This window comes from Cydia pomonella, chromosome 3 (assembly GCF_033807575.1).
Source record: "Cydia pomonella isolate Wapato2018A chromosome 3, ilCydPomo1, whole genome shotgun sequence".
Taxonomy (NCBI): Eukaryota; Metazoa; Arthropoda; class Insecta; order Lepidoptera; family Tortricidae; genus Cydia; species Cydia pomonella.
Genome location: NC_084705.1, coordinates 7,906,332 through 7,929,891, shown reverse-complemented (window position 1 = coordinate 7,929,891; position 23,560 = coordinate 7,906,332). Strand labels below are relative to the sequence as shown.

The 23,560-nt window shown below is 36.1% G+C and overlaps 1 protein-coding gene across 7 annotated transcripts in view; it reads left to right on the top strand.

Moving 5' to 3' along the window:
* Positions 1 to 23,560, top strand: part of LOC133515977 (homeotic protein antennapedia) — a 243,704-nt gene that overhangs the window by 166,972 nt on the left and 53,172 nt on the right. Inside the window, exon 1 of one of the 7 annotated variants that reach the window (XM_061848633.1) lies at positions 12,758 to 14,686. The exons of 5 other annotated variants lie outside the window; for them this stretch is intronic. The gene's annotated coding sequence lies outside the window, so the exon portion shown is untranslated. Of the gene's footprint in view, positions 1 to 12,757; positions 14,687 to 22,134; positions 22,855 to 23,560 lie in introns of those variants that run through there. One more of the 7 variants, XM_061848627.1, reaches the window with a different exon arrangement.

The window sequence follows — 23,560 nt, the reverse complement described above, 5'->3', positions numbered from 1 at the left end:
CGTTTTTTTCACATAGACAATAGAATGCTCGTCATGAATAACATAATGAGTGGGTAATTGCGTAGCTATTTTTCCATTTGATATTGTAAAAAATAACAATTAACTAGCGTATAAAATATAGAAACAAGAAAATGTATATTAAGTAAATATATTTGTACGTTCAATAAAATATGTACCTACGTGCATGCATGCATGACATATTTAATGTGTAGGTAATTGATTATTGATTATATATTTTTTGTAAACATATATCAATTAACTGGTATATCAAATTAACCAGGTGTGGGTATAAAAAAAATTGAAATTATATAAACTCGCTCCTTTTGAATTAAGTACCTTTTTATCCATTTTATAAAACAAAAAACAATAAATTGGCATATAAAATAAAGAAGGCGTAGATATTAAGAAAACAAGTTTAAATTACAGATTTGATTCCACTGCATAACGTAAATAACATACCTACCTTTCTGTAAAAAAAAATGTTCTATGTACAAATGTTCTACTTCCCTCTTAATATATTTACTTACTGAATATAAATATACGTGTTCCGTTTTCAATAAAGCACTTTTACCAGTTTTTTTAACGCAATCAGATCTAAAGCTTAGAATGAATTATTTTATCTTGAATGACTGTGAGCAGTAATAAAGATTTGATATCATAAATGTAAAGAATGTCAAACACGTTTTAACCGACCGCGGACCACGTAATTATGATACTGGGTCGAGTTGTCCATTGGTCAAATGTTTTTTTTATTATCGCGTTTTTGTTTAATTTTGTATATTTGCGTAAACTAATGGCGTTCTTCATAACCGTTCCTCAAATACAACAAACCGTTGATAATGTCTGTCCCTATCCGCCATTTTGATATTTTTGTTTCTTAGAAAGAGACAAAATTTAAGAGAGGTTTGTTTGCGGTTGCTAAGTTGAATAAGGGGTTTAGTTTATTATTACATTCCATTTCAAGTAGCATTTATTGTGAAGGTAGAATCGGAAACTAAGGCAACTTGAAACTTGAAACTAAGGTAATTTGCACATCCGCTCAGTATAGGTAATCGATCGAAATATTCGAATGTCACTCGAAACAATAATTTTTCGATTAATATAATTGTGTGTACATTTATTATAATTTACTATCATGCTATAAATAGTCATAGTATGATATGTATATTTCTATGTATGTGTACAATGTAGACATAAAATCATGTCATACACTTACATAAGTGATAAGTTAGAGTTTAGACCGTGGGTGACCGGAAGGGCCATAATTTGGACGCGTGGGACCACCTGCCTGCGAAATGTTATCTTTGAGGGCTCATATCTGCGGGATCTTTGCTTTCTTTCTTTTGAAATACATGGACAAAGTAAGTTAGAATGATGTAGAGATTTTAAAATTGATAAACGTTTAAATAATCAAGTATATGTTTGCATGTTACCTACGAGTTTAGTTTATTTGTCCTTTGGGAACGTACTTTAGTAACTGGGCTCTTTTTTAATATCCGTGCAAATAAATATTATTGCGAGAAAGGTAGACTAGTGAAAAAGTATCTTCGAATATCTACATATCTTTGCTGTGTCAGTATACCACGTGTAAGATGATCTATGTGTTACTTCTTCTCTTTATTTCTATGAAGTTGCATTTCTACGGATTTTTCGTTACTTAGCGTTAAGTCTGGTGCTTTATTTTTGCCCATATTTTTTCTCATGTAAAGGCGGGATTCCACCAATACGTACGGCACTGGCACAAGCATATTCAGTATCTACAAAAAACACAAAATTGCTTGTGCCACAGAGTGCCGGCACTGGTGGACGTGGCCGCGTTTTAAGTTCCTTCCCGATTGAGTACTAAATTTACTGAAGTTCTGGTTCTCTGTTTGATTTCATTAATCAATTTAATGATCTAGGCATTCCACTAAGGGGTCTATTTTATCAGGTACTTGATATTTAAAGCAGCTACTATAAAAACCTGCAGGAAATCTGTCTTATATATACTGTAATAGAGTGACTCCTAGATTGTGGTGGAATGGAAACACTCGTTGTAATAGTTTTCTGATTTTATATATTTTTTCTTCAATCAGCAAGATCACAAATATCAACTACTCTTAATGGCTGCTACCTTCGGAATGCTGGCCTGCAGATTTTTTTTTTCATCTGCTAGGGCGATAGTTCTGAATCCAAATACATAATTGTTGCCAGTTATCTTCAAAAAGACTGAAAAAGACGTTGAATTTAAAGCAAAGTTACCAAACGTTATCATGCCAAATGGGCTTCTTAGCTTTATAAGTGTTAAAAAAAAATAGCGTCACGTACCCAACATTTAAGTGTGTACCCCACATTTAAATGCTAACCAACATACGAACAACAGATTTCTTTAACTTCAATACCTTATAAGTTAATTCATAAACTCAGGTACCTCGTAGGTGTAATCCAAGTAGATAGACATGTCTGACGAAGGTTTTCTAATACAGTCGCCCCCTGGAGCGCTAAGACTATGTGATGGACGACCACTTTATTGAAAACCAATACCTAAGTGTCTCTACATGGAGCCCGAGCACGCGAGGGGCCCTAATGGGATTATAGAGCATGTGGGCAACAATTAGACCTGGATGGTCTCCGGAAGTAATGGGAGTGAAATTGAATTTGTTAACTTTACTGTACAGTTGGCCGTATAACTAGATGATTATTTATTTTTATGTGCTTAGTTATTTTGTTGGTCCACTGAGTTATGAAAATTAATCGTGTTTTTTACACCGTAGATGTAAGTATAGGATGTATTGGAAAATTGCTCTTTTACTGTTCGGAGCAGGGACATGTACATGTACTGTACAACCTGAATAAAACAGTGGTTCACTTAAAGGGACACAAATAGTTATACCTGTAACAAAGTACATTTCTTAATTACTTTAATGGTGGTAATTAATTTTAGAGTTTAAATTAAATTTACTAACCAAAAATGACATTGCGTAGTTTTCAATTAAATCTTAAGATTTAAATAAGTCATAATGATGGTTAACCAATTATTGCGATGTTGAAATTGTTATAATATTACCGTTTGTTCATTGATAAGAATATCCTTCGGATGCCAAATAGCCTAGCGTGATAGATAGCCTTACTGCCCCTATAAGTACAAAAGTAAAATAGTCCTCACTCAAACTGGTACTTAGGGTACCATTAAATAGTTAATAGAACACTAGTTATCCACTTTACCTTGCGGTTAAGGTGCCATTACACATTACAGGCAGTTGTGGTTACGTAGCTTTGTTTTTGTCGTGATCACTTGCGTTAAGTTGCGTATTGCTTGCTTGATTCTTTTATATCGAACTTTTTAATAACTTACAATTTTGTTAAGGATACATGTTATTCTACTTATCGAGTTATTCGAGTACTTAAACCTATAAATTTACAAAACTGGTGCTTAAAAAACTTTTTTTATCAATTATATGGTACATTAAATATAATTGCGTTCAATGAATGTGAATGATTTAATCGCGTTACAAGTAGGTACAAGTCCAACTTGTAGATACATACCAATCCCATTTAGTGAAATTATTCATGTGGTTGCATACCTATGACATTGATAACTCTAGAACTAAGCACCCACTAAACTTCTTCTCACAGATATGACTTCCTGCTAAAGTATTGTTAACATTTAAAACCACTTTAGTAATGCGAAACTATTACTAACACCTAAACAAATTGTACCTTTACGCACTTGCGCAAAAATACCTTACCTCACGCTGTTTATATATCGTGTTTAAAAGGTTGTGTGGAAAGCCGCCGATAATCAGTCGGTCCAACGCTCTTAGAAAAACAAAAAGAGATTACTCATCCCACGGCCGAACTCTATCTGGGCATTCCTCCTTCGAACACGTAAGGTTGGCAAAAGTACCAAAAGTACTATGGTATAAATCGAATATTCCAAAGATTTGCAGAATAGGAGCTCCTTTTTATATTACAAAGTAGAAAAAGAATCCTTTGAAAATATTCATCGTCTGAAAAATAAATTTTGATACATGAAATAAAATGTGTTTGTACGGGGCAATCAATGTAATGCTTCTTATGTTAAAAGGGTGGTTTTAATTTAAGGTCTAGTTAATGTTATAACCCGTAAATTAATTCGATTGAGAAACAAAAGTTACCAGTATAAAAAAAATAAGTCATTAAAAATATACCTAGATTTTTAATGATTTAATTTTTTATACAATTAATCAAGCTCAACAAATTTCAAATAAGTTAGGTATGTGTATTATACCACTTTAGCCAAATAAATTAACAAATTTAATAATGTAGATCAGGGTTTTTCTTATACATACATATATTTATTTATTTATTTTTGTGGTTACAAATGGCGATTCCTTTGGTAAACATTTTCAATTTATGTTTATTTTACATTGATTAATTCAGAAATAACTGATGACGACTGTATCCAGGTAAATGTATCTATCTATATATACATGCCGTTACACAACTCGATTCCCAAAATGAGTTCCACGATCATTTTTAATTTCACGCTCAATGGTCCCTCCGAAAACGTTAACAATAATAATATCTCTCGGTGCACGCATGGCGACGAACCCTCAAAACACCGCACGGAATGAAAAATGAATGCCTAGTTAGTTGCTGTCCGTACCCACCCTTAAGACCGAGAGCGCAAGACGGAGTACAGAGAAAGTTTGAGTGACGTGCCCCCTCCGCCGCCCCCTTTTCTCCTTCCGAGGATTTATGGCGCCATATTGGATTGGGACAAGATGACACGACGCTCGGATAATTTGGGCAACGCTATCACGTGACGGGCCCTTAGAACGGCTCTTTAATTATGATTCCCGAGATTATTCTAGTTGCCGATTGTTCTCAATAGTCCGTTAGCAGTTGTATATTATGATCTAATTTACACCCGCTTTCGAACTTGAAGCATGAAGCCATAAAAATACTCGTCATTTTATTGACTTTTTACTACGAGTTTAAATGAATACGATAGTCAGCTGGTTATAACATATTCATAAGCTTTTTACGAAGTTCGCCCACGAATGGTAGGTGCTATAAACAAAGCTACATAATTCGTTGATGAGGCAATAAATAACAAGCGGCTGAACGCACTCGCGCGCAGTGTGATGGCCGGACACGCATGCGCTCTGCGCGCTGCGTGCCAAACCACACGCATTCTACTCAAGAGATTTAGAACAGATATGAAAATAAATCCAGCATTTTCCTAGAACCAGTAACAAAATATTTATCTGATGATTGATTTCGCAAGTAACATATTTCCATCGTGTCTTTCGCCATTTATTTCCATAAATGTGCTGACGCAATAAGTCTACAGACAAGGACGTCACAGAACTGTTAGTCGCCAAACACTCGAGGGTGCTAATGCTGCAAAAACAGAAATCTCGTTAAGATGACAATTTATGGGTTGTTTTTGCTAAATGAAAATAGTCGCGGGCCGTGAACCGGGCAGACCTTTTTTGATTTTCTTAATGGAATCTTTCCGCTTGGGATTTGTGTCGAGCGATGCGTTAAGCTCTCCCGTTTACTTATATTACGCCATAGTTCCAGTTTCGCAGGCCTCTTTTTCCCGCAGCTTTCCGTATTTTTCATCCCTACGCTTAAATAAAGTTCTTTGCTTAGGGAAACAATAACTGGCACAATTTTTACTCGCTATTTTTGTGTAGACAATGCTTACATTGATACCTACTTGCAAACTTTGTACCAGTCCGAGCGTTTTATGATTTATCACAAAGCGAAAAATTTTGTTTCCATTTCTCTTCGTTCATTGTTTTTTTTTTTCGTTGTTTTACCGCAACTCGCAGCTTTCAGAGAAAAAAAGTCGCCGTGAAAAGTCGCTTTCGCTTTAACGGAAATGGAAAATGGAGGCGAAAATAAAGGAACGAAACGGTCGCATATGTGCTGCAAGAAACTTTAACGTTATGACTGTGCCATTTGGATCCACCGGCGTGTTGGCAGGGTTAGCTTCGCTTCCGATTGTAATAATGAAATAACCCGTACTTTCACAAATCCTTTTACGAACAAAGGTTTTCAATTGTTTCTATTATTTTCTCCAAATACGAAAACGTTTTATTGGTCAATATCTAACCGTCGTTTTCAACAAAATAAACAAAAGAGAAACATTTTTCTTCCGCAGAAGATTCCAAACACAACACCTAAGATAAGTCGCGCACAAAATAAACAAAACAGTTTACGAATAAGAATTAGCCCAAGGCACCGCTAGAACTTGCTGATTTCTGATCTGAAACAGTTTTAACACAGGCCAGGCTCATTCAAATTGCGTCACGATTCCCCTAGATTAACATTAACCGGCATTAATATTTAAAGTACGTATAATGTCTAAGCCAGGCCTTATTCCCGTTCCTTGACCAGTCAACAGCTCAGGTGGTCCAATGATATTTTGTCCTTGAGATCGTTAACAACAATGCATAATCAGAAAGTGAACTTATATCGAAACATACGACTCGTCTAAATGACTCTGTAAGTGATTGGAATATTCTTCCAGATCCCCAGAGGTTAGAAGCGACAGTTGTATCTGCTTTCTTGATACGCTTCTTACTCTCTTACACAAACGTTTGAAGCTGTGAGAGATTAAATATTAATTTGATTATAGTGACAGATGAAACGTTTACAATGACAGATTCTGTACGGTTCGAGCGTATCTAAAATGAATAAGGTCAGGTGGGGTAAGAGAAACATACTTTATTTTACTCGGAGTAAGGGAAAACGTATGAGGAAAGTCCTTCTACGTAGGTATTTTTGTGCATTAGGTTTATATTATCATTTTATTTATATTTTAATTTTTTAAGTATCTCTGTTTATTTTACCTGCAAGTGACTCCCTTGCTGCATAGTTCATCTTTCCCCACCTAACCTTAAATATTTAATGAAGCATACCAGAGCCTATAGAAGTGTTAAGAAAAGAAACTCTGTCTCCACGACCTCCCCAAAGATCTCCGCAGGGATCGCTCATATGCTTCCCTCATCTAAAGGTTTTTTTCTATCCTGTCATCCTGAGCATTATATTCGTAGACGTTGTAAAGATAACTAATATGCACGCAGAAAACATCCATGCTCTAATATAAGGTCAATATGGGGAAATCGTCTATCAGGTAAGACCTTTCCTCTGCAAGCTCTTGCGTGGCTTCAAACTCTGGCGTTAGTACACATACTCCACCTGCAGAAGGTAAAAAAATAAAATAAAAATGGATTTGGATCGGGCATACACTCCGAAGGGACCACATACGGAGGCAAGCCCTAGACTGGGATCCCCAAGGAAAGACGAAACGTTCCATCCAAAGCAGACCTGCCGCCGGACTATCATTGCAAAGGCGAAGGCTATTGGGAAGACTTGGATCGAGCAAGCATGAAGCTTAAAACCGATCTAGATGGCGAAATGTAACACCTCTGGAGTTGCAGGCGTCCATAGGCTACGGTGACTGCTTACCATCAGGCGGGCCGAATGCTTGTTTGCCACCGTCGTGGTATAAAAAAAAAGAAATGAGACAATAAGTCAAGACAAGGCTTGCAGAAGGTCGGTAGAGCAGAAGGAGCGAATCTCTTTCTTTCTGACTGTTTGTGAGTGAAGTACGTATACAAAATTACAAATACTGTAATTTTTGATATGACGATATTCACAACCAAACACCCGAGTTTGAAAGACTTCATTCTTATCTTAATCAAGTTTGCTAAAAATTTCATTAAACAATTTTACTCCAGACATAAGCTTATTATTTTACAAAGGAAATACTGGATTAACAGTAAAGTGCCACCTACGCTTTTTCGTGCTTTGTTTCGTGTCCCGCTGTTCCGGCTCGCGACTTTGGTTAGTTTTCTCCACCGTAATAAATAATCTCCATGTATTTACGAGGTTACGCTTGATGTGGTTGGCTGGAGATATATGAAATAGTCTTAAATATGGGTGTAACCTATTTAAAGTTCATTAAGTATATGATCCAATTTCAGCGTATGCGCATATAAATTTAAATTAAACAATTTAGAAGGTATTATGTAATTATGTCTTTTTATCAGATTTTCCTTTAAAACAATGAATAACATGTCGTATTTTTATCAGTCAAGTAAGTAACACTAGGTTTACCATGCTTGCCGTTTATAATAAGAGAATATAACAGAAACGAAAAAGAAAATGAAAAGGAGATTATTATTCATTGTCCGGTAGTAAGTACGTATTGCAAGATTTGTAAAAATTAATAAATGTGAGATATATTTAGTGTTTCTTTATTAATAATAATAGCTTAAACAATGTACATAGTATGATCCTATGATCCATACAGCCATCGAGCCCATTTTTAAATGGCAAGCTTATTCTGTCAACGGCGGTAATTTATGCGAACCAGCGATAATGTCACTTTTTATGTTCAATCAAAATGCACTGTAAATTAAAAACCGTAAAACCGATAACCACATTTAATACATGCAATTCTGATTTGATGAATACTGAATTGATATTCTATTAAACGATATTCTTGTGCTATCTAATAATAAATGTGGGCATAATGGGTCTGGACACGATATATCATTATGGTATAAGGGAGATACTGTCACGATCCGATTTTTCATTGATCAACGCTGTTTGGCACGCGTTATGTGTTTCCGATAAATAGGGATCAATGAATAGTCCTGTCAATGTAATGATTTATTATGTATGAAGCGCGAAATTCAGTTCTAAAACACGCTTTTTACTATTGTCTTGTATTAAATGTAGTTCTATGAGGCATCGATGAATTATGGGTCGTTTTGTTGAAATGTTTACAGTGCTAGTTTTAAGATTTATTTCTTTTTAAACAGTTTTATTGTCTATTACACTGGATATCAATATGCGATAAAGAGTAATTGGTAACCTACTTTTTAACGGAATCTATCTGTCTTTTATATTATAAAGAACATTGAAAACAAATAAAAAGAAGGCTGATGAAGCTTAGTCGTTAGCGTTACAATTCTTCCCATCGGACCCCGTTTCAGCACGCCGACAATTGTCACCTGACAGACAAGTCACCGTACAATTCTGGTCCAATAAGTAAACATTCACGCTATTCACCGACCCATAAATGTACAGGAAATTGACAGTGTCAGGTGTCCATTTTCAAGTCGGTGAAATAGGCGCCAGTTAAACTCAATTCTAATACAAATGAACTTCTAACTCAGTTCTAATCTAATGCAGGTTTGTAGGAAATAATAAACAAACAATATCGTCGAAATCTGAAATTCTTAAATCAAAACATTAAACTCCCAGGTCGCTGATATGCGAAAGAATCAATTTTATTGGCGAAACAAGCGACGTCTCTTATTTATGCGCTCGGAGCGTGCGCGCGATGTGGTGTCGCCGGCCTCGCATCTAGAATGTTCTACTAATGTTCTTTTGTTTACATTTTCGACACGTCTTCCTGCGTGAAGATTTTGATTTTCTAATGCTGGGTAATTTGTTAAAAACACTTCAGAATGTAGCTAAAAAACCTTATTGGAACGAGCTAGTATTATTTGAACCTGAAGAATAAAGTAAACAAATTAAAACTAATAAAATAAAATAAAACTTTTACCCACCTATGTTAAGTCACCCAGGTCTGTCCCCTGCGGAACGCGGAAGGGTGCCCATAAAGCTGGATATGTTCCCAGTTCCCACGCTGAATATCGATGCCAATTCTTTGGCCTAAGAATGAAATTCTAGGATCACTCGTCGTCCCAAGGAGTATTTTTCCAAGGCCCTGGAAGAGGTTATAAATTAAATATCATTTATTTTCAGGCAACTAAGGCCCATTATATCTTACAAACTAACATACATACAATAATAAAAATCTTAAAATCTAAATATCATTTTGTCGAGGCAGTTTTCGGTTGCGCCACTTGCTCCGGTGCGGCATTCGGCAGATTCCCACGAAACCATCGAAATATCACCCCTTTCGGCCAGAAGTCCGCGCTCGCAATGTTTATGGGTTATGGTTATGGGCATCGCGACTCGTCGTAGGGTCTCTACTTAGATTTAACTAAGAAACTTTCTAAAACAAGATATTAGTTCATACAAAAGCATTGATGAAGCAATCCAATAAATGAGCTTCAGGCACTTCATTATGAAATAGCTAGTTTAGCAAACTAATAAACAACATGTCAAAAAGAAATACGGCTTATTTAGTATGAACGAAATACATTGTTTCAGGTGCCTATCATGTAAGTAAAAACAATATGTGATGGTAAAATGACAGATAAACATGACTTGCCTTGTCATTACAAATATAAACATGTGCTTAACATAGTTGATAATGCCATTAAAATGATTACTAACGACCCCATACATGCATTAGATTACATCTACGAGTAGGCAAATTATTGCAAAGGCATTAAAGGGAATATTTTACAATGAAACAGTAGTTTATTAGTGAATGTAGTAACATCAAAGGCAGGTGGACTATAAAATTAAAGTCAACCGTCCACTACCGTGACACTAATCCACAATACAAACCTCATCACAGTCCGTTTATCACGTTCGGAAACTCCGTTTGCATTAATTTGCTCGCTAAAGCACCAATTTGCTGAATTTTTACAACCATTCGTCATTACTTCATTAGCGAAGCGGCAGTAAAATTTTACTTTCCATTGTATGAAGTTTTTTACAACTTACGTACAATGTTGAATGTTGGTTTTTAATTTGGTGTACGGTGAGCAAAATTACGATAGTAGTTGTCTTGTCTAATTAAGCGGTGTGACATTAATTCTTGTAGAATGTTCAGTAATGGTCGTTTTGATGCAAATTTGCTTGAATAAATATGCTTGAAGACAACGTGGTTTAGAAGTAAAATAGGTGTAAATTAATAAAACTTTACATTGGAAGTTAGAACTATGATATTATTAAATAACATGTCAGGTATGGTTCTGTTTTACAATACGCAGGCTTTTTTTAATAATATTTTGATAAAGCAACTTGAGGGGAAATATCAAATCACTATACTTTGTGACGTTAATATTGTTTTACAGACACCTACAGCTTGTCAGCTTTCTTAAAAAAACACAAAACACTATTAATTAAACTAGTCAATGTTGTCCAGAAATATCCCAGACGGGATCAGAAGGATTAGGGTCACGTATACTGCGTACCGACCACTATTCGTGCCATTGTTGCGTCATGTTCACATGACAGGTCGAGAGACAATGGTACATGCTAACATGTGTTTGTTCTAGGCTAGGTACCGTTTGTTTGCACCAAGATCTACCTATACTGAAGCTTAAAGCTCTCACTTAACCTCTATTTATCTGTCCTTTAATGGGAGACGAGATAAGTACGATTCCTAGCGAACGGGCGGAGTCGGAGCGCATTTTACATTTGTATGGCCGCAAGCCAGTCGGCCCCTCGCGGATACGGACGGCTCCGGATTGACTCCATCGCTTCTGCACAGGCACATGGAAAATGTTCTCAGGCACGGCCCGACTCCAGCCGGTCGGTGGGAATCGTAGCGACCCAATGGGGTCAATCCGGTAGTACAAACAAAATCAAAGATCGTCTGGATCGACCGGTCTAGCCTAGTGGGTGACCTTGCCTATGAAGCCGATGGTCCTGGGATCCAATCCCGGTAAGGGCATTTATTTTTGTGATGAACACAGATATTTGTTCCTGAGTCATGGATGTTTTCTATGTATTTAAGTAACACAACACACGCCTTCTTGGCTTACCGTGGGACTTAGTCAATTTGTGTAAGAATGTCTGTATAATATTTATTATATTTATTTATTTAACGTAAAATGTAATTTGCTATAGGTAGCTATGAATTTATTGAAGCTTTAGAATGTCTTTTGGAATATCTCTACTTTACAAAACCATGTAGGTTAGGTGCCTAGTATTTTTAATAAAGATAGAGACATGAAATGAAATGAATGGAGTGGTTGTCCTGGACACCAAACCGAATGCCAATGGTTACTATTTTCAAACTCTTACCCAAAAAACAAGTCAAGAGTTGAAGGTCTATTTCAATTTGACACCTCTTGATAGAAAAGCGTTGCGTTATCTTGTTATTAATAAAATTACAATATATTATCTGAAACGATCAAAATGACGAACTATCACAAGAACCGCTCAAAAAGCACTAAATATCAAATGACATTATAATTGGCTATCAAATACACAATGTTCACAATCCCCGGTTTCGATCTAACGGGCCACCGGGAACTGTTTAAATCATGCGCCTGCGCTGAAAATAACTCGCGATCACTCCTGCGCCGCGCCGTAAATTCAACGCTAATTTACTGCCTCTCGATGTTATAAATAAATAAATATTCGTCCCCAGCCACATTGTACGCGTGGCGCTGTCATAACATTTGCTAGTTTTTGTCTTACTCTTTAGTCTATCGACTTGGGCTGTCTGTTAAAAGTCTAGTCTTCATTATTTAAATTTTCTCTAATATTACCTAGCTATAACATTCATCTCTTTTAACCCTTGTAAGGCTTCTTACCTATTTGTTACATTCGTTAAAGTTGTATCCAACCTTTTACCATGTTTTACATTACCAACCAAATAAGTAAGTCTTCATTAAATGCTTTTCATAAGAAGAAATTTTCAACTAAACATTGAGTATATTTTCATGTGCTTTCATAATTACATTGATATTTCCTAAATACGACCCGTTTAGTGACATCACATCCTGATGTAAAGCAACATGTGAAATCTAAGAACCAGAGCAACAGACACCAAATCTCGTTTGGTAAGCTTATGTCGTAATACTCGCAGACTTTTTGAATGCGAGTAAATATTTGGCGTTAATTTATTAAAATTGCTTGTTGTTGTTATTATTGTTTATTGCCTAGATGGTTTTGTAATCGTCGTGAGACTTCCAAAACCACGTTTTTTTTTTTCAATATTTCTTATAACTTCAGACCTTTTCTTCTCTTCCCCTGTCTGCGAAGCGTTCGCAACAAAATAGCTACACGTTTAAAAACCCAGCAATCTATTTAATAGACACAGGAGTAACAAATTATAGTAGCAGTCGCGTGAAGCGAAAGTTATTGAGTGCCAAGTGGGGTGAGAGCGCGGAACAGTTGCGCTGACGGTTTGCCAGGGATCACTGCTGGGATCGCACTGGACCGAATTCCCACTAGTTGCTAGCGTAGGCTCATCCACATCTTGAACAAACCAACAAAACATGACCTTGTAACTCATAACAAATATGCGTTATCAGAGAGCGACTTGTACTAGCTCGCCTGATATTTCGACTTGCTTGTTTAGTAGCCAGTTGGAATGACACGCCTGGTATCGTGGTACAAATTCCCAACCGCTGATACCATCACTCTTCTTGCCGAATTTCGAAAAGAAGAAACAAATGAGACTTGTAAAATTGCGTAGGCGCGAGATTTGATACGTATCGATAATTGAGCTTTTCTTGATCGTTTTTTATTTTTTTTAGTTTCATGTAATTCTTTTATTCATTCGTTTTTATTGTTTTGTATTAATAATTTACATACTTCATATAATTTTATGTACTGGCTACGTATGAAAGCATCTTAATAAATTAGACACACAAACAGTTTTAGCACACTGGATATTTGCAACTCCTGACTCCATTGATCGATTGCTTCACTTATGAGACGTTATTATTATAATCAAGACGTACGCGTTTCAATATAAACAAATCATCAACGGCCGTGTTGCTTGCAACAAATTAGTATCGATAAAGTTTGTCGTCCATCACTAGCTTTGCTCTTGCCAACGGGAGGAGGGAGCCGAGTGTAAGATAAAACTCAAGAGTATAGCTCAAAAAGTTACGACAGGAAACTTGTGCATAGAAGTCAGTTTGACTTGAATAATTTTTGCTAGTTCTATATAAATACATGCTAGAGGCACTTTCAAATTTCTTGAACTACACGAGTCAAATTATGACTATGTAAACACAGATTTTCATATAGGTACTTACATTTTACCTTATCTATTTATTCATCAGTTTTGCAGGAAGGTCTTAATATTTCATAAATATCGGTTAAGTCGTGCCGCCATTGTATCATCTTACAGCTCTCATTCCGTTAACAAAAAGCAACTTTCGATTATACGGACTCCAGATGCAAAACAATATAGGGTCTAAGTCGCTTCCTTGTAGAACACCTTCCGCATTTGAAAATCATCGTGACAGACGTTTGATAATTTAAATTCCTTTATCGCCATCATACATATTAATATACTCTAAAATCTACAGAATTATACCTATATCTGGAGCGTAAAATTATTAGACGTAGGTACATATATACCTTACGAGTATAAATTCTTATTGAACATGCCGAAAGCTTTATTAAAGTCCAGGCCACTTGCAGATTGTTTACAAGCCCAAAGCCAAAGCTTTTTTTTAATATAGTTGTACTGAATATCCAAACGATATCGATAACGAATGTTCCATCACTAGCACTCTGTTGCCAACGGGAGGAGCTAGTGGTGCCAAGTATGGCGAGCTCGCTAATGTAGCGGCGGTGCGCGCGCGTCTTTTTATTGTCATCGGCGCAGTCGCCATTAGTTGATCTATGCGCTCGCCACACGCCGTGTGTGACTGTGTTAAATGTTTTGTCTTGTGCTTGTAAACATTTTTATGCGAAACAGTAATGCTAGTATTAGTTAAGTGTTACTTTGCTAAAACCGACAAATCTTTATATCTAAGGAGTGTTTAGAAGATTTCAACATGGCCATCATATCTAATCCTAAAAAGTATAAAAATGTAATAATATTCAAACTAAGTGAAATTGTTCATCAACGGACAATTTTACGTTTCCATGATTCTAACAATGAATGTCGATTAAATTTGGCACACACATATAATTTGGATTAACTCGTAGCCTTCAATAACTTTTTTATTTTGCATCAGCTTCATGCAGTCAAAGTCATGGGTCGTAGCATGTATGCCATAAATCTTACCAAAGCTTGTACACATACACAACTTGTGCAAGGACCCTAATCAAAATTATTTTTTACTTTATTTTGATTCGCGTTGCTGTACCCCGTGTTTCTCTTACTTTTCAGTCTCTGCCGTCGTGTCATTTCTTGAATCACGATCGAAGTTAACATTCTGAAAGCTGATTGGCTGTTACATATTTATACGGAGTGCTCTTATACAGAACGCTCCACATTCTCGAGATTTGCCGTAAAAAGGTGTGACTGTGGAAGCACATTACTTGATTCTCTGCAAATATCATTAAAAATTGCGTAAATTACTTAATAAAAACTATGATTGTAATGATGAATAGGACAAAACGCGCTTAGCTGCCAAATTTAATTTAAATAAACATTTCTTCTTATGTAGATAAATATTGATTTCTATGTATGCAAACCCATATTTCTTAAACTCAGCAGGAGAAAGCGTTTCAAATCCGATCCGAATCAAGATCTGTTAACATCAACACATATGTACGAGAGTCCATATCGTATCCAAGAATACGCTTTTCACACGTTCTTATCACGCTTAAACACCTTCTTGAAGTTTGAACTTTACATAAACAGTGTAAGGTCGTGTTTTGTAAATAGATAATGTCTTAAGATACGAGGATGCTAAATATATCATTCAGTATGTGTAAGGGAAGGGCCGTCATGTTTTATTTATTCGCGTTGGACCCGTAATAGAGTCGTGCCGTGAGAGCGGTGCGTTTTTTGCCCACCGTACGCGTATTGAGACGTCTCTGGATGCTGATGTCTTGTTGCCTGTCTAACTATACCTCGTGCGACATGACGGCGACATTGAATTTTCCTTGTTTACAACAAAAAAAGTAGGTTTTTTAAACACCAGGGCTGTCACACCCACTTGCGATTCAGCTTTACAAATTTCATATCGCGATTACTAAATTTCATATCCCGATAAAAAGTTTTAACGTATTTAGAAAAACATTTTTCATCACGAGACCTTCGAAACCAGACAGCTGCAGGAGGATATTAAAAATCCATTCATCACACTGACAGCAAAAAATAAAAATTCAGATTCACACCCGAACACGGCGACTGCGAAATCTGGAGAGACGAGGAGGTATTTCCATCCGACCCCCTCCTGATCCCGGGGCCGCCTCCCTTTTGACAGGAAATGATTGTCTAATATTAGCTTTGTTATAAGGTTCCTCTTTAGGGATTTGGGCGCGCTTTCTTAGAATGTTTCGCTGCGATCCGATCTGATATAGGTTCTCATTTATTTTATATCCTTTCCGATTGGCCGTTTCGGTGAGTCACTGTCGGCTATTTTCGACGTGAAATTAGAAACAAGATTAGTTTTCGCTAGTGCCGCAAATTTTCTCTAACATTTTCTCCGTGACAATTTTAAAATTAGAGATCGATAAATTTTAGAGGAATTTCGGGTCAATGGCCGAAGAAGTACGCCATCGATAATAGCAACAAAAGTTTAGGTGCTTGGTGTTTTGTATGGAATTCTTGTGTCTAATTCTGGCCGATTTTCGTCAAACATTTATGAATAAATTGTCCTACGCAGTATTCCGGAACACGAGCTAACTGTGGGTTCGACTGACAGATTTGTGCGTTACAGACGTAGGTTACACGGGCGCGGAAGACGTATTTTTTACGTTGGTTGATAGATGAATTTTAGTAGCGTTCCCAACGTGTTCAGGGGACATTATTTTTAAATTAAAATCATGTTGGTTATACGAGGATCTTACTTTAGGTCCCTATGATAGTTAGGTTCAATCGATGAAAATAATTCTATCACTTATTGTGATACATCGATTTGATAGATATGATCAGATAGAATTTAAAATTGAATTTTTGGCGCATTAAGCAAAATTAATTGAAGAATTGAATACCTAACTTAACCGTCCGTTTCTATCAGTTTTATATCAGCGCCCGGCTGATATTGTATATCAGCCGGGCGCTGAAAATTCAGATAAATTAAAGCCCCGAAACAGAATTAAATTACCAATAACCGAATGGCACCGCAAAATATTTTTGTCGGCACGGCAATAATGTGGATCTCGCATATTGCGATCAGCGAGTAGATAGCAGAAATAATGGGGTTCAAAAATGAAATTAATTCCAGGTTGATGATTTCAAATTGAAAAGTCACATCGGCTGGCGCTATAACTCATGAACTGAAACGTGTCCGGGCCTGCGTCCGACGCAGGGTTGCCGGCGTTGCCGCCATGATTTATTTATTTCCTCCAGGGATTTTGCTAAGCAATCGCGCTTAAGTTTTCCGAGAATTGGACCTATGAGTAGTGTTTCGTTTAAAAGTCCTAGCCTTCACCTGATGGTTCCGAGAGCGGGTAATAAATGGGCTTGTGATACCTCCAAATTGTCAGCTTCATAATTTAAATTTATAATAAAGTTAGATGTAAAGGGTTGTCTTTGTTAAAATATTTTTGTCATTGTGACTGTTGATTATTTACTAGTAATCCGCCCCTAAACAGTAAAAAAACCAAGATTAGCAATTCAAAAAACATATTCTACTCTTTGTGTACAAAGAATTAAATTAAAAAACCTAATGAGAGTTTTTCTGTAAGCCTTAAAAACCGCGCATAATTAAAAAGTTTTATGAGTTATGAGGCCTATTCACGGTATGAAAAATGCAAATATTTGCGTTTGGCAACCCTGGGGCGCTCATTGTCGCAGTCCTTTGTCGGAGGTCTCTTCCGCTTCACCACTCGCGATATCTGAGAGTGAATGTTACATTATGTATATGTGTATGTTAAACGTAGATAGGCACACGACCGTTGTGAGCTGATTCACGAGTATTGTTAAAAATATCTCTATATTTTTTCCTGCTATAATTTCTTTTTTTTTTAACCTCAGACTGCTTCGTGAATATAAACATAAGAGTTTGATCGTCTGTTGTATTTTTTATTGATGCATATGAAATGAAAGTTCCTACGTATCATATCATAATATTCATCTAATTAGAATATTTTGATCAAATTAACAAGATTAATATTGCTTCTAACATGTTGGTTTTTTATTATTGTAAATTATTTGAAAAGAGAATTCCTTCTAAAATATTCCGCTGCTCGAAAAAGAATTTTCGTGAGAATCCAAGCTGGCTTTTAATGCCAACGTTTTCGAAGTATATTCCGTTAAATTCCCACGCGGTCAAACTTGAATTTAATGATAATATTTTGTATATTTTTATAAACGTTTTAAAGTCGTTGATAAAACTAAAATTTAACGCTTTATTTTTAGATCATTTACTTTATCGTCATTCATTGAAGTGACACAAAAATTTGCCGCAAATAATATTTAACACTACATACTCAATTTTATACATAAAATCTTTTTGGCAAATTGGGCTATTTACATTTCACCTTTTTTCTTAAGTTAAGCTTCGTGCACACTAGGTGTTGCGTCGGTTAAGTCGCGTTTCCCTTGGAGTCGCAACAGAAAGTGAGTTTTTGTTCTTATGGTAATGCTTCGGTGGCAGTTCATGTTTAATGCAGGCGCTTGTCATGAACATTTGTCGGTTGCGATATTTCAGTTTCTACATTCATAATTACAAATATAAATGTAGTTTGATAAACTTTGAAACTGTATCCAGAAGTTAAACGATACACTGAAAAAAATATAATCTATCGAGCACACATTAAACTGATTTTCATGACGATTAACTGCTTTATACAATGTCAATTTTTTTTAAAAAACAGTAAAATACAAAACAGTAACGTTTCTAAGTATTGAAAAAACGTTAATTCTAAACCAACAGTCACTACATTCTAGCTACTTATAACAGTAAAATTTACTGTCTTTTCGGAACAGTAAAATTTACTGTTTTTTCGGAACAGTAACATTTACTATTTTGTTCGATAGGCTTATATGGAACTGTTTAAAGCATTAAACGTTAATGCAATTTCAATAGTTTTAAATGGTTTTTTGCTCATGTTATTTTTCAATAAAATATGTAAAATAAACTTGCTTTTTTGTCCGATATATAACCTGCTGCCTTTAAATGTGTTTTATTTGCTTATTCAAACCAAGATGTCGATGTAACCTCATCTAATCAAGATACAATTTTTTTGCTGTATTTTTTTCCAAAAGCTTCCGTTTCGTCGGCATCTTTAATTAAAAATGGAGGTTCATAATAAGTTCCGTGACTTTGAGAAATAGGATGGCCACGTCCTTGTTACATGTTAATCCAACTAATTATTACGAGTTAATTATAAAAAGCGTTATAAATCATTCACAAGCCTAAGCCATGTAAAGCCTCACGGCTTTCAGTCAAATACAATGACTTAGTTTCGCCTTCGTCTAACCTACGAATCCAAAACGTGTCAGAAAGAGAGAACTGTCTGTGGGCGCATTCACGAAATGTGAGGCCGTAATTTGCCTGCACGAAAATTTGATAATAAATCATAATAGTTTTAGACAGATAAGAGGTAAAAAAATAAACCAATTTGGAAAGTGAATTGTAAGGCACGGCGCGCCCGCCGTGGCCTGTTATTAGAGCAATTATGTTATTATGTTAGCCATATCTAATCCGAAAAACTAAATTGGAGTCGGCCGCTGCCGGCAAAAGCCCGACAGCTTCAATCATTGACTTGTGGGTCGCACGAAATTCGTTGCGGAAGCAATAAGAAACACGAAAATTTCGACCGAAATAGTCACAAATTATACATAGTTATACGAACGAAAGAGCGAATTTCTATCGATCGATAAAAAACCGGGCATATTTTCGAGACCCTATTCGCCACGGTTCATAGTTGTGTACAAATTAAAAAGGGTGCTGTGTTGCAGTACCTATTTCAAAGTTCACATTTCATAAACAACCCCGCTTTGCCCTTTGATGTCCCTCACTTAACTCATATTTCATTCAATATGACCATAATTGAAGCGGTGCCTCGGGTCACAATTGAATAAAACTCTTATTTCTTCGATAATACAGTTCACAATAATGCAAATGGTTATCCACCGATAAGAACACATCATAATATGTGCGATTGCCTCTTTTACAATTTGTATCTTTACCATTCCCACTTTGGTGGCGAAACAGGTTTTTCTTGTGTAAGTTACGGACGTTTTGTGTTTTCATTTCAAAACGCGTCGGTCCTTTGTGATATCAAAATATCAAATATGAATACCAAATAAGGGTTGGGACAAAAGAAAAACTGTCAACTTTTTAATTTATGCGCAAACCAGTACATGAAAACGTAATAATAGGACGTGTTGGTAAATATATTAATGTAATAACTCTCCGAGGGCGTTTTGGAGTCGGCTCTTATTTTTCTAAAATTTCACGGTAGATACATCATTCTGCTGTGGAAAATTGGTAACATCTTCATTATGGACGTCAAGTGGTTCTGAGAGCTTTATTTGTGTGACAATAGTGGAGTACTGAAAGCTGATGAGCGCCGTTGATTTCGATGAAGACCCGCTTGATTCTAGACAGATGTGCGTAACGTCCCATAAAAATTGCCTCCTCATAAAACGTTGTATGGATTTGTTTATACGCCGTTATCGCCTAGTACCTGTTTATTTTTCAATTATTTGAACATGAGTCTACGACGATAAAGACATACAATTAATTTTTATTGATTCCGTCACCCCGTGTTTACAAAATTCTTTGCAATTTTATCATTTTAATTAATGTGTTTTCTCTGATAATGCTCTATGGCTGTTTATATTTTTTTCAATAATTTATTACTTTTGCTATCTCTATGCAATTAATCACTGCATTAAAAGTGCATATTTGGGTTCAGAGTAATTAATTACTTTGTCGTTGGATAAATAGTCTATTGCAATAAATAATAATTGATTTGCCTAATTTATTTGTTGTGTATGTAGGCAACAATGACTTGTTTGGAACAGGCAAAGATTTCCACTACAATGTAGGTAACCAGGTAATTTAAATAAGATATACTTACCTATGCGGTGCGTCTTGTATTACTTAGATACGATATTTAACAAGTATTTATTTAAAGCAGATTTTGCGTACATATATATTATGCGGACCTACTAACATTGAAAGATAAGCGAGCCCAATGCCAGCGGATGAAGTGAACTTGGCAATATAAAAAGATTCCTCATTCTATTGCACTGACCCACTTATCAGCTGGACTCTTGACCCTGATATCGCCACATGAGCTAAGCTGATAACTACAGGTTAAAGATATAAAGGCAATGACTTTTTGAAAACATTTTTCCTGGACTCCAGATAGTGCATAATGAATGGCATTGTACTGTTATATCTACTATTCAGATTCAAGAAAAAAATATTAAACAGTTTCTTTTAATGGTTATGCTCGTTAATAAATAAATGTAAGTAATAAGTATGGATAGCAATTTATTGATTACTAACGAGGTTGTCATTTGTTTCAGGTAAGAATACCGCACGTCGCAGAGCGAAGCGCGGAATCCGCGGAAATGGAATTCCAAATTCAAATTGCGAATCGTTCGTGTGTGTGTGTGAAGTGATCGTTTGTTTTGTCACGTGCTCGCCACGCGATTAACGATTCAATCACGATTAACATAAAGTCGTACTTCAATTTCGCGCGGCCCCCACGTCCCGAGTCGTTTCGAAGTTCGAATAAGCACTGCAACAGTGTGTGTAAGTAAGCGACAGCTGAAAATCAAAGGGAAGTTTTGTGAGTCTTTTTTGTTTCCATGCTGATGGATAGTGGCATATAATGAAGCATATATATCATAGTCATTTAAAATATTGATTACTGTTGTTATCAACATACATCTCTTGACAAATTTAGCTGTCGACAATTTGTTTCTTAGCTATACGTAAGAAACAAATTGTCGATACTGGTTAATACCTTTGTAGAAGCTTTACCAGAATTATTCGTCGAGTCGTAAAGGTATAAATACGCAATGAATTGTAAGAAAGGAGGGACATTTATATCTTAATTATGATATCAATCTAATTACAATGTTCACAAATGAAATGTTGAACAAGAAATCATTCGTCTGATTTGCATCGCAGAAACGACGGATCTCCGTAGCGTTTCCCGCCCATCCGTAGCTTACATTGCATTCACACGCATTCGGCTAATCTCTCATGTGATCGGCCACATAGGCGCGTGTAGTCGCGTATAACCAGCCATTTTGTAAAACCGATACACACTACGCTCCCTTTTGCAGTTAGGCATCATTTCGTCTGGCCGCGTTAAAAGCATGCTGCATGTTCGCACTCCCACCCGCCCCTACACAGACGCGAGTTGTGTATGATTCATGGCGCTCGATGTGTGCGTACGTTCGCGGTCCGCTGGAGTCTGTCAGTGTGTTGGTGTCCATGGCTGCACGTGCACGTGAGCATGTGTGCGAGCCCACTCATGGCAGCGGACTATGACGGCCCGTAGATTTGACAGCTAGCTCAATGCGGGTTCAGACGTTCATTATACATCGGCCGTAATTTTCGTGAAATAATTGACGGTGACAAAGTCGGTTGTCCCCGCGAATTTGCAGTGTTTTGTTTTGGCGGTATTTTCGCGCGCAAACTTTGTTTTTGATTAGCTCGGATTTCGTGTTTACCGACTGTTGTGTGACATGTGGGAGATCAGTTCATCTAAAGAAGTTGTCTATTATGTGGCCAATTGGATGCTATGAGCTAAAGTATAGTTTTTGGGGCGGAATGATTGAAATATCGCCCATTTTCCGTTTCCAACTAGAAAGAATAATTTATGCGTGGACTGAAAAACGTAAAAACTATACCCTCTAATGAGATACCGGAAGACAATAAACTAAATCAATTATGTCAAAAAAGAGGTGATATATTTATACTGTTAAAGCATTTACCTATTTATATGAAAGTTAACGATGTGTAGTTGATATTGGATATTTTCGGAGCAAACTGTGCCTATTTAGTGGATGAGTGACAAGATTAATAGTGATTCGTTATTTACTTTGGAAATGTGTATTGGTTTTGTAATTCGGAATCCAGTTGGATATTACGTGAATTGGTGAGTGTTTGCAAAATTATGAACTGCGTTATTTATGTGATGGCTTTCCCCATTATTAATGCTGAAATGTTTATTTAATTCATGAATGAGAAACAATTCAATGTATATCTTTATTTTAGTAGAGCTTTTATTAGAGCACGCCGTTACATTTTAGCTAACTTTAATAAAGTTATCAAAATGTAATACTTTTTAGGTACTTACTAATTGGCTAAAGCCTAAAAAAGTTTTTTATTGAGATTTATATCCTTAAGTAGTATTTCTTACGAAAAACTTTTTTATATATGCAGTTTATCTGCTCTACATATATCCTATTTCGCAGAAGTTCAAACCTTCCCACAAAACTTTTTTTCTTAATAACGCATCTATTTATCTGTCAAAAGCGTCGACAGTAAAAAAAGTGGACTAAAATGAAAAATATCCAAACGGAAATATAAAAATGCAAATGAAACAAAACAGCTGTGTCGGTCGGAATATAAAAACTAAGGTGCACACGTCAAAGAGATAAATAGAGACATTTAACACGAATCAGCATATATTTTTGTATATTGGACCTTAAGCAGGTACTTGGTCATTAATCAAAATGGTAGTCGACGAAAGCGGAGATGGATTAAGTTGTTGGTTGTTGGGCCGAGGGTCCGCCTTGGAGAAAGAGACCGCCTTTTGCCCATTTTTTGTGTACGTCGTTAAATTAGATACCATTTTGTTG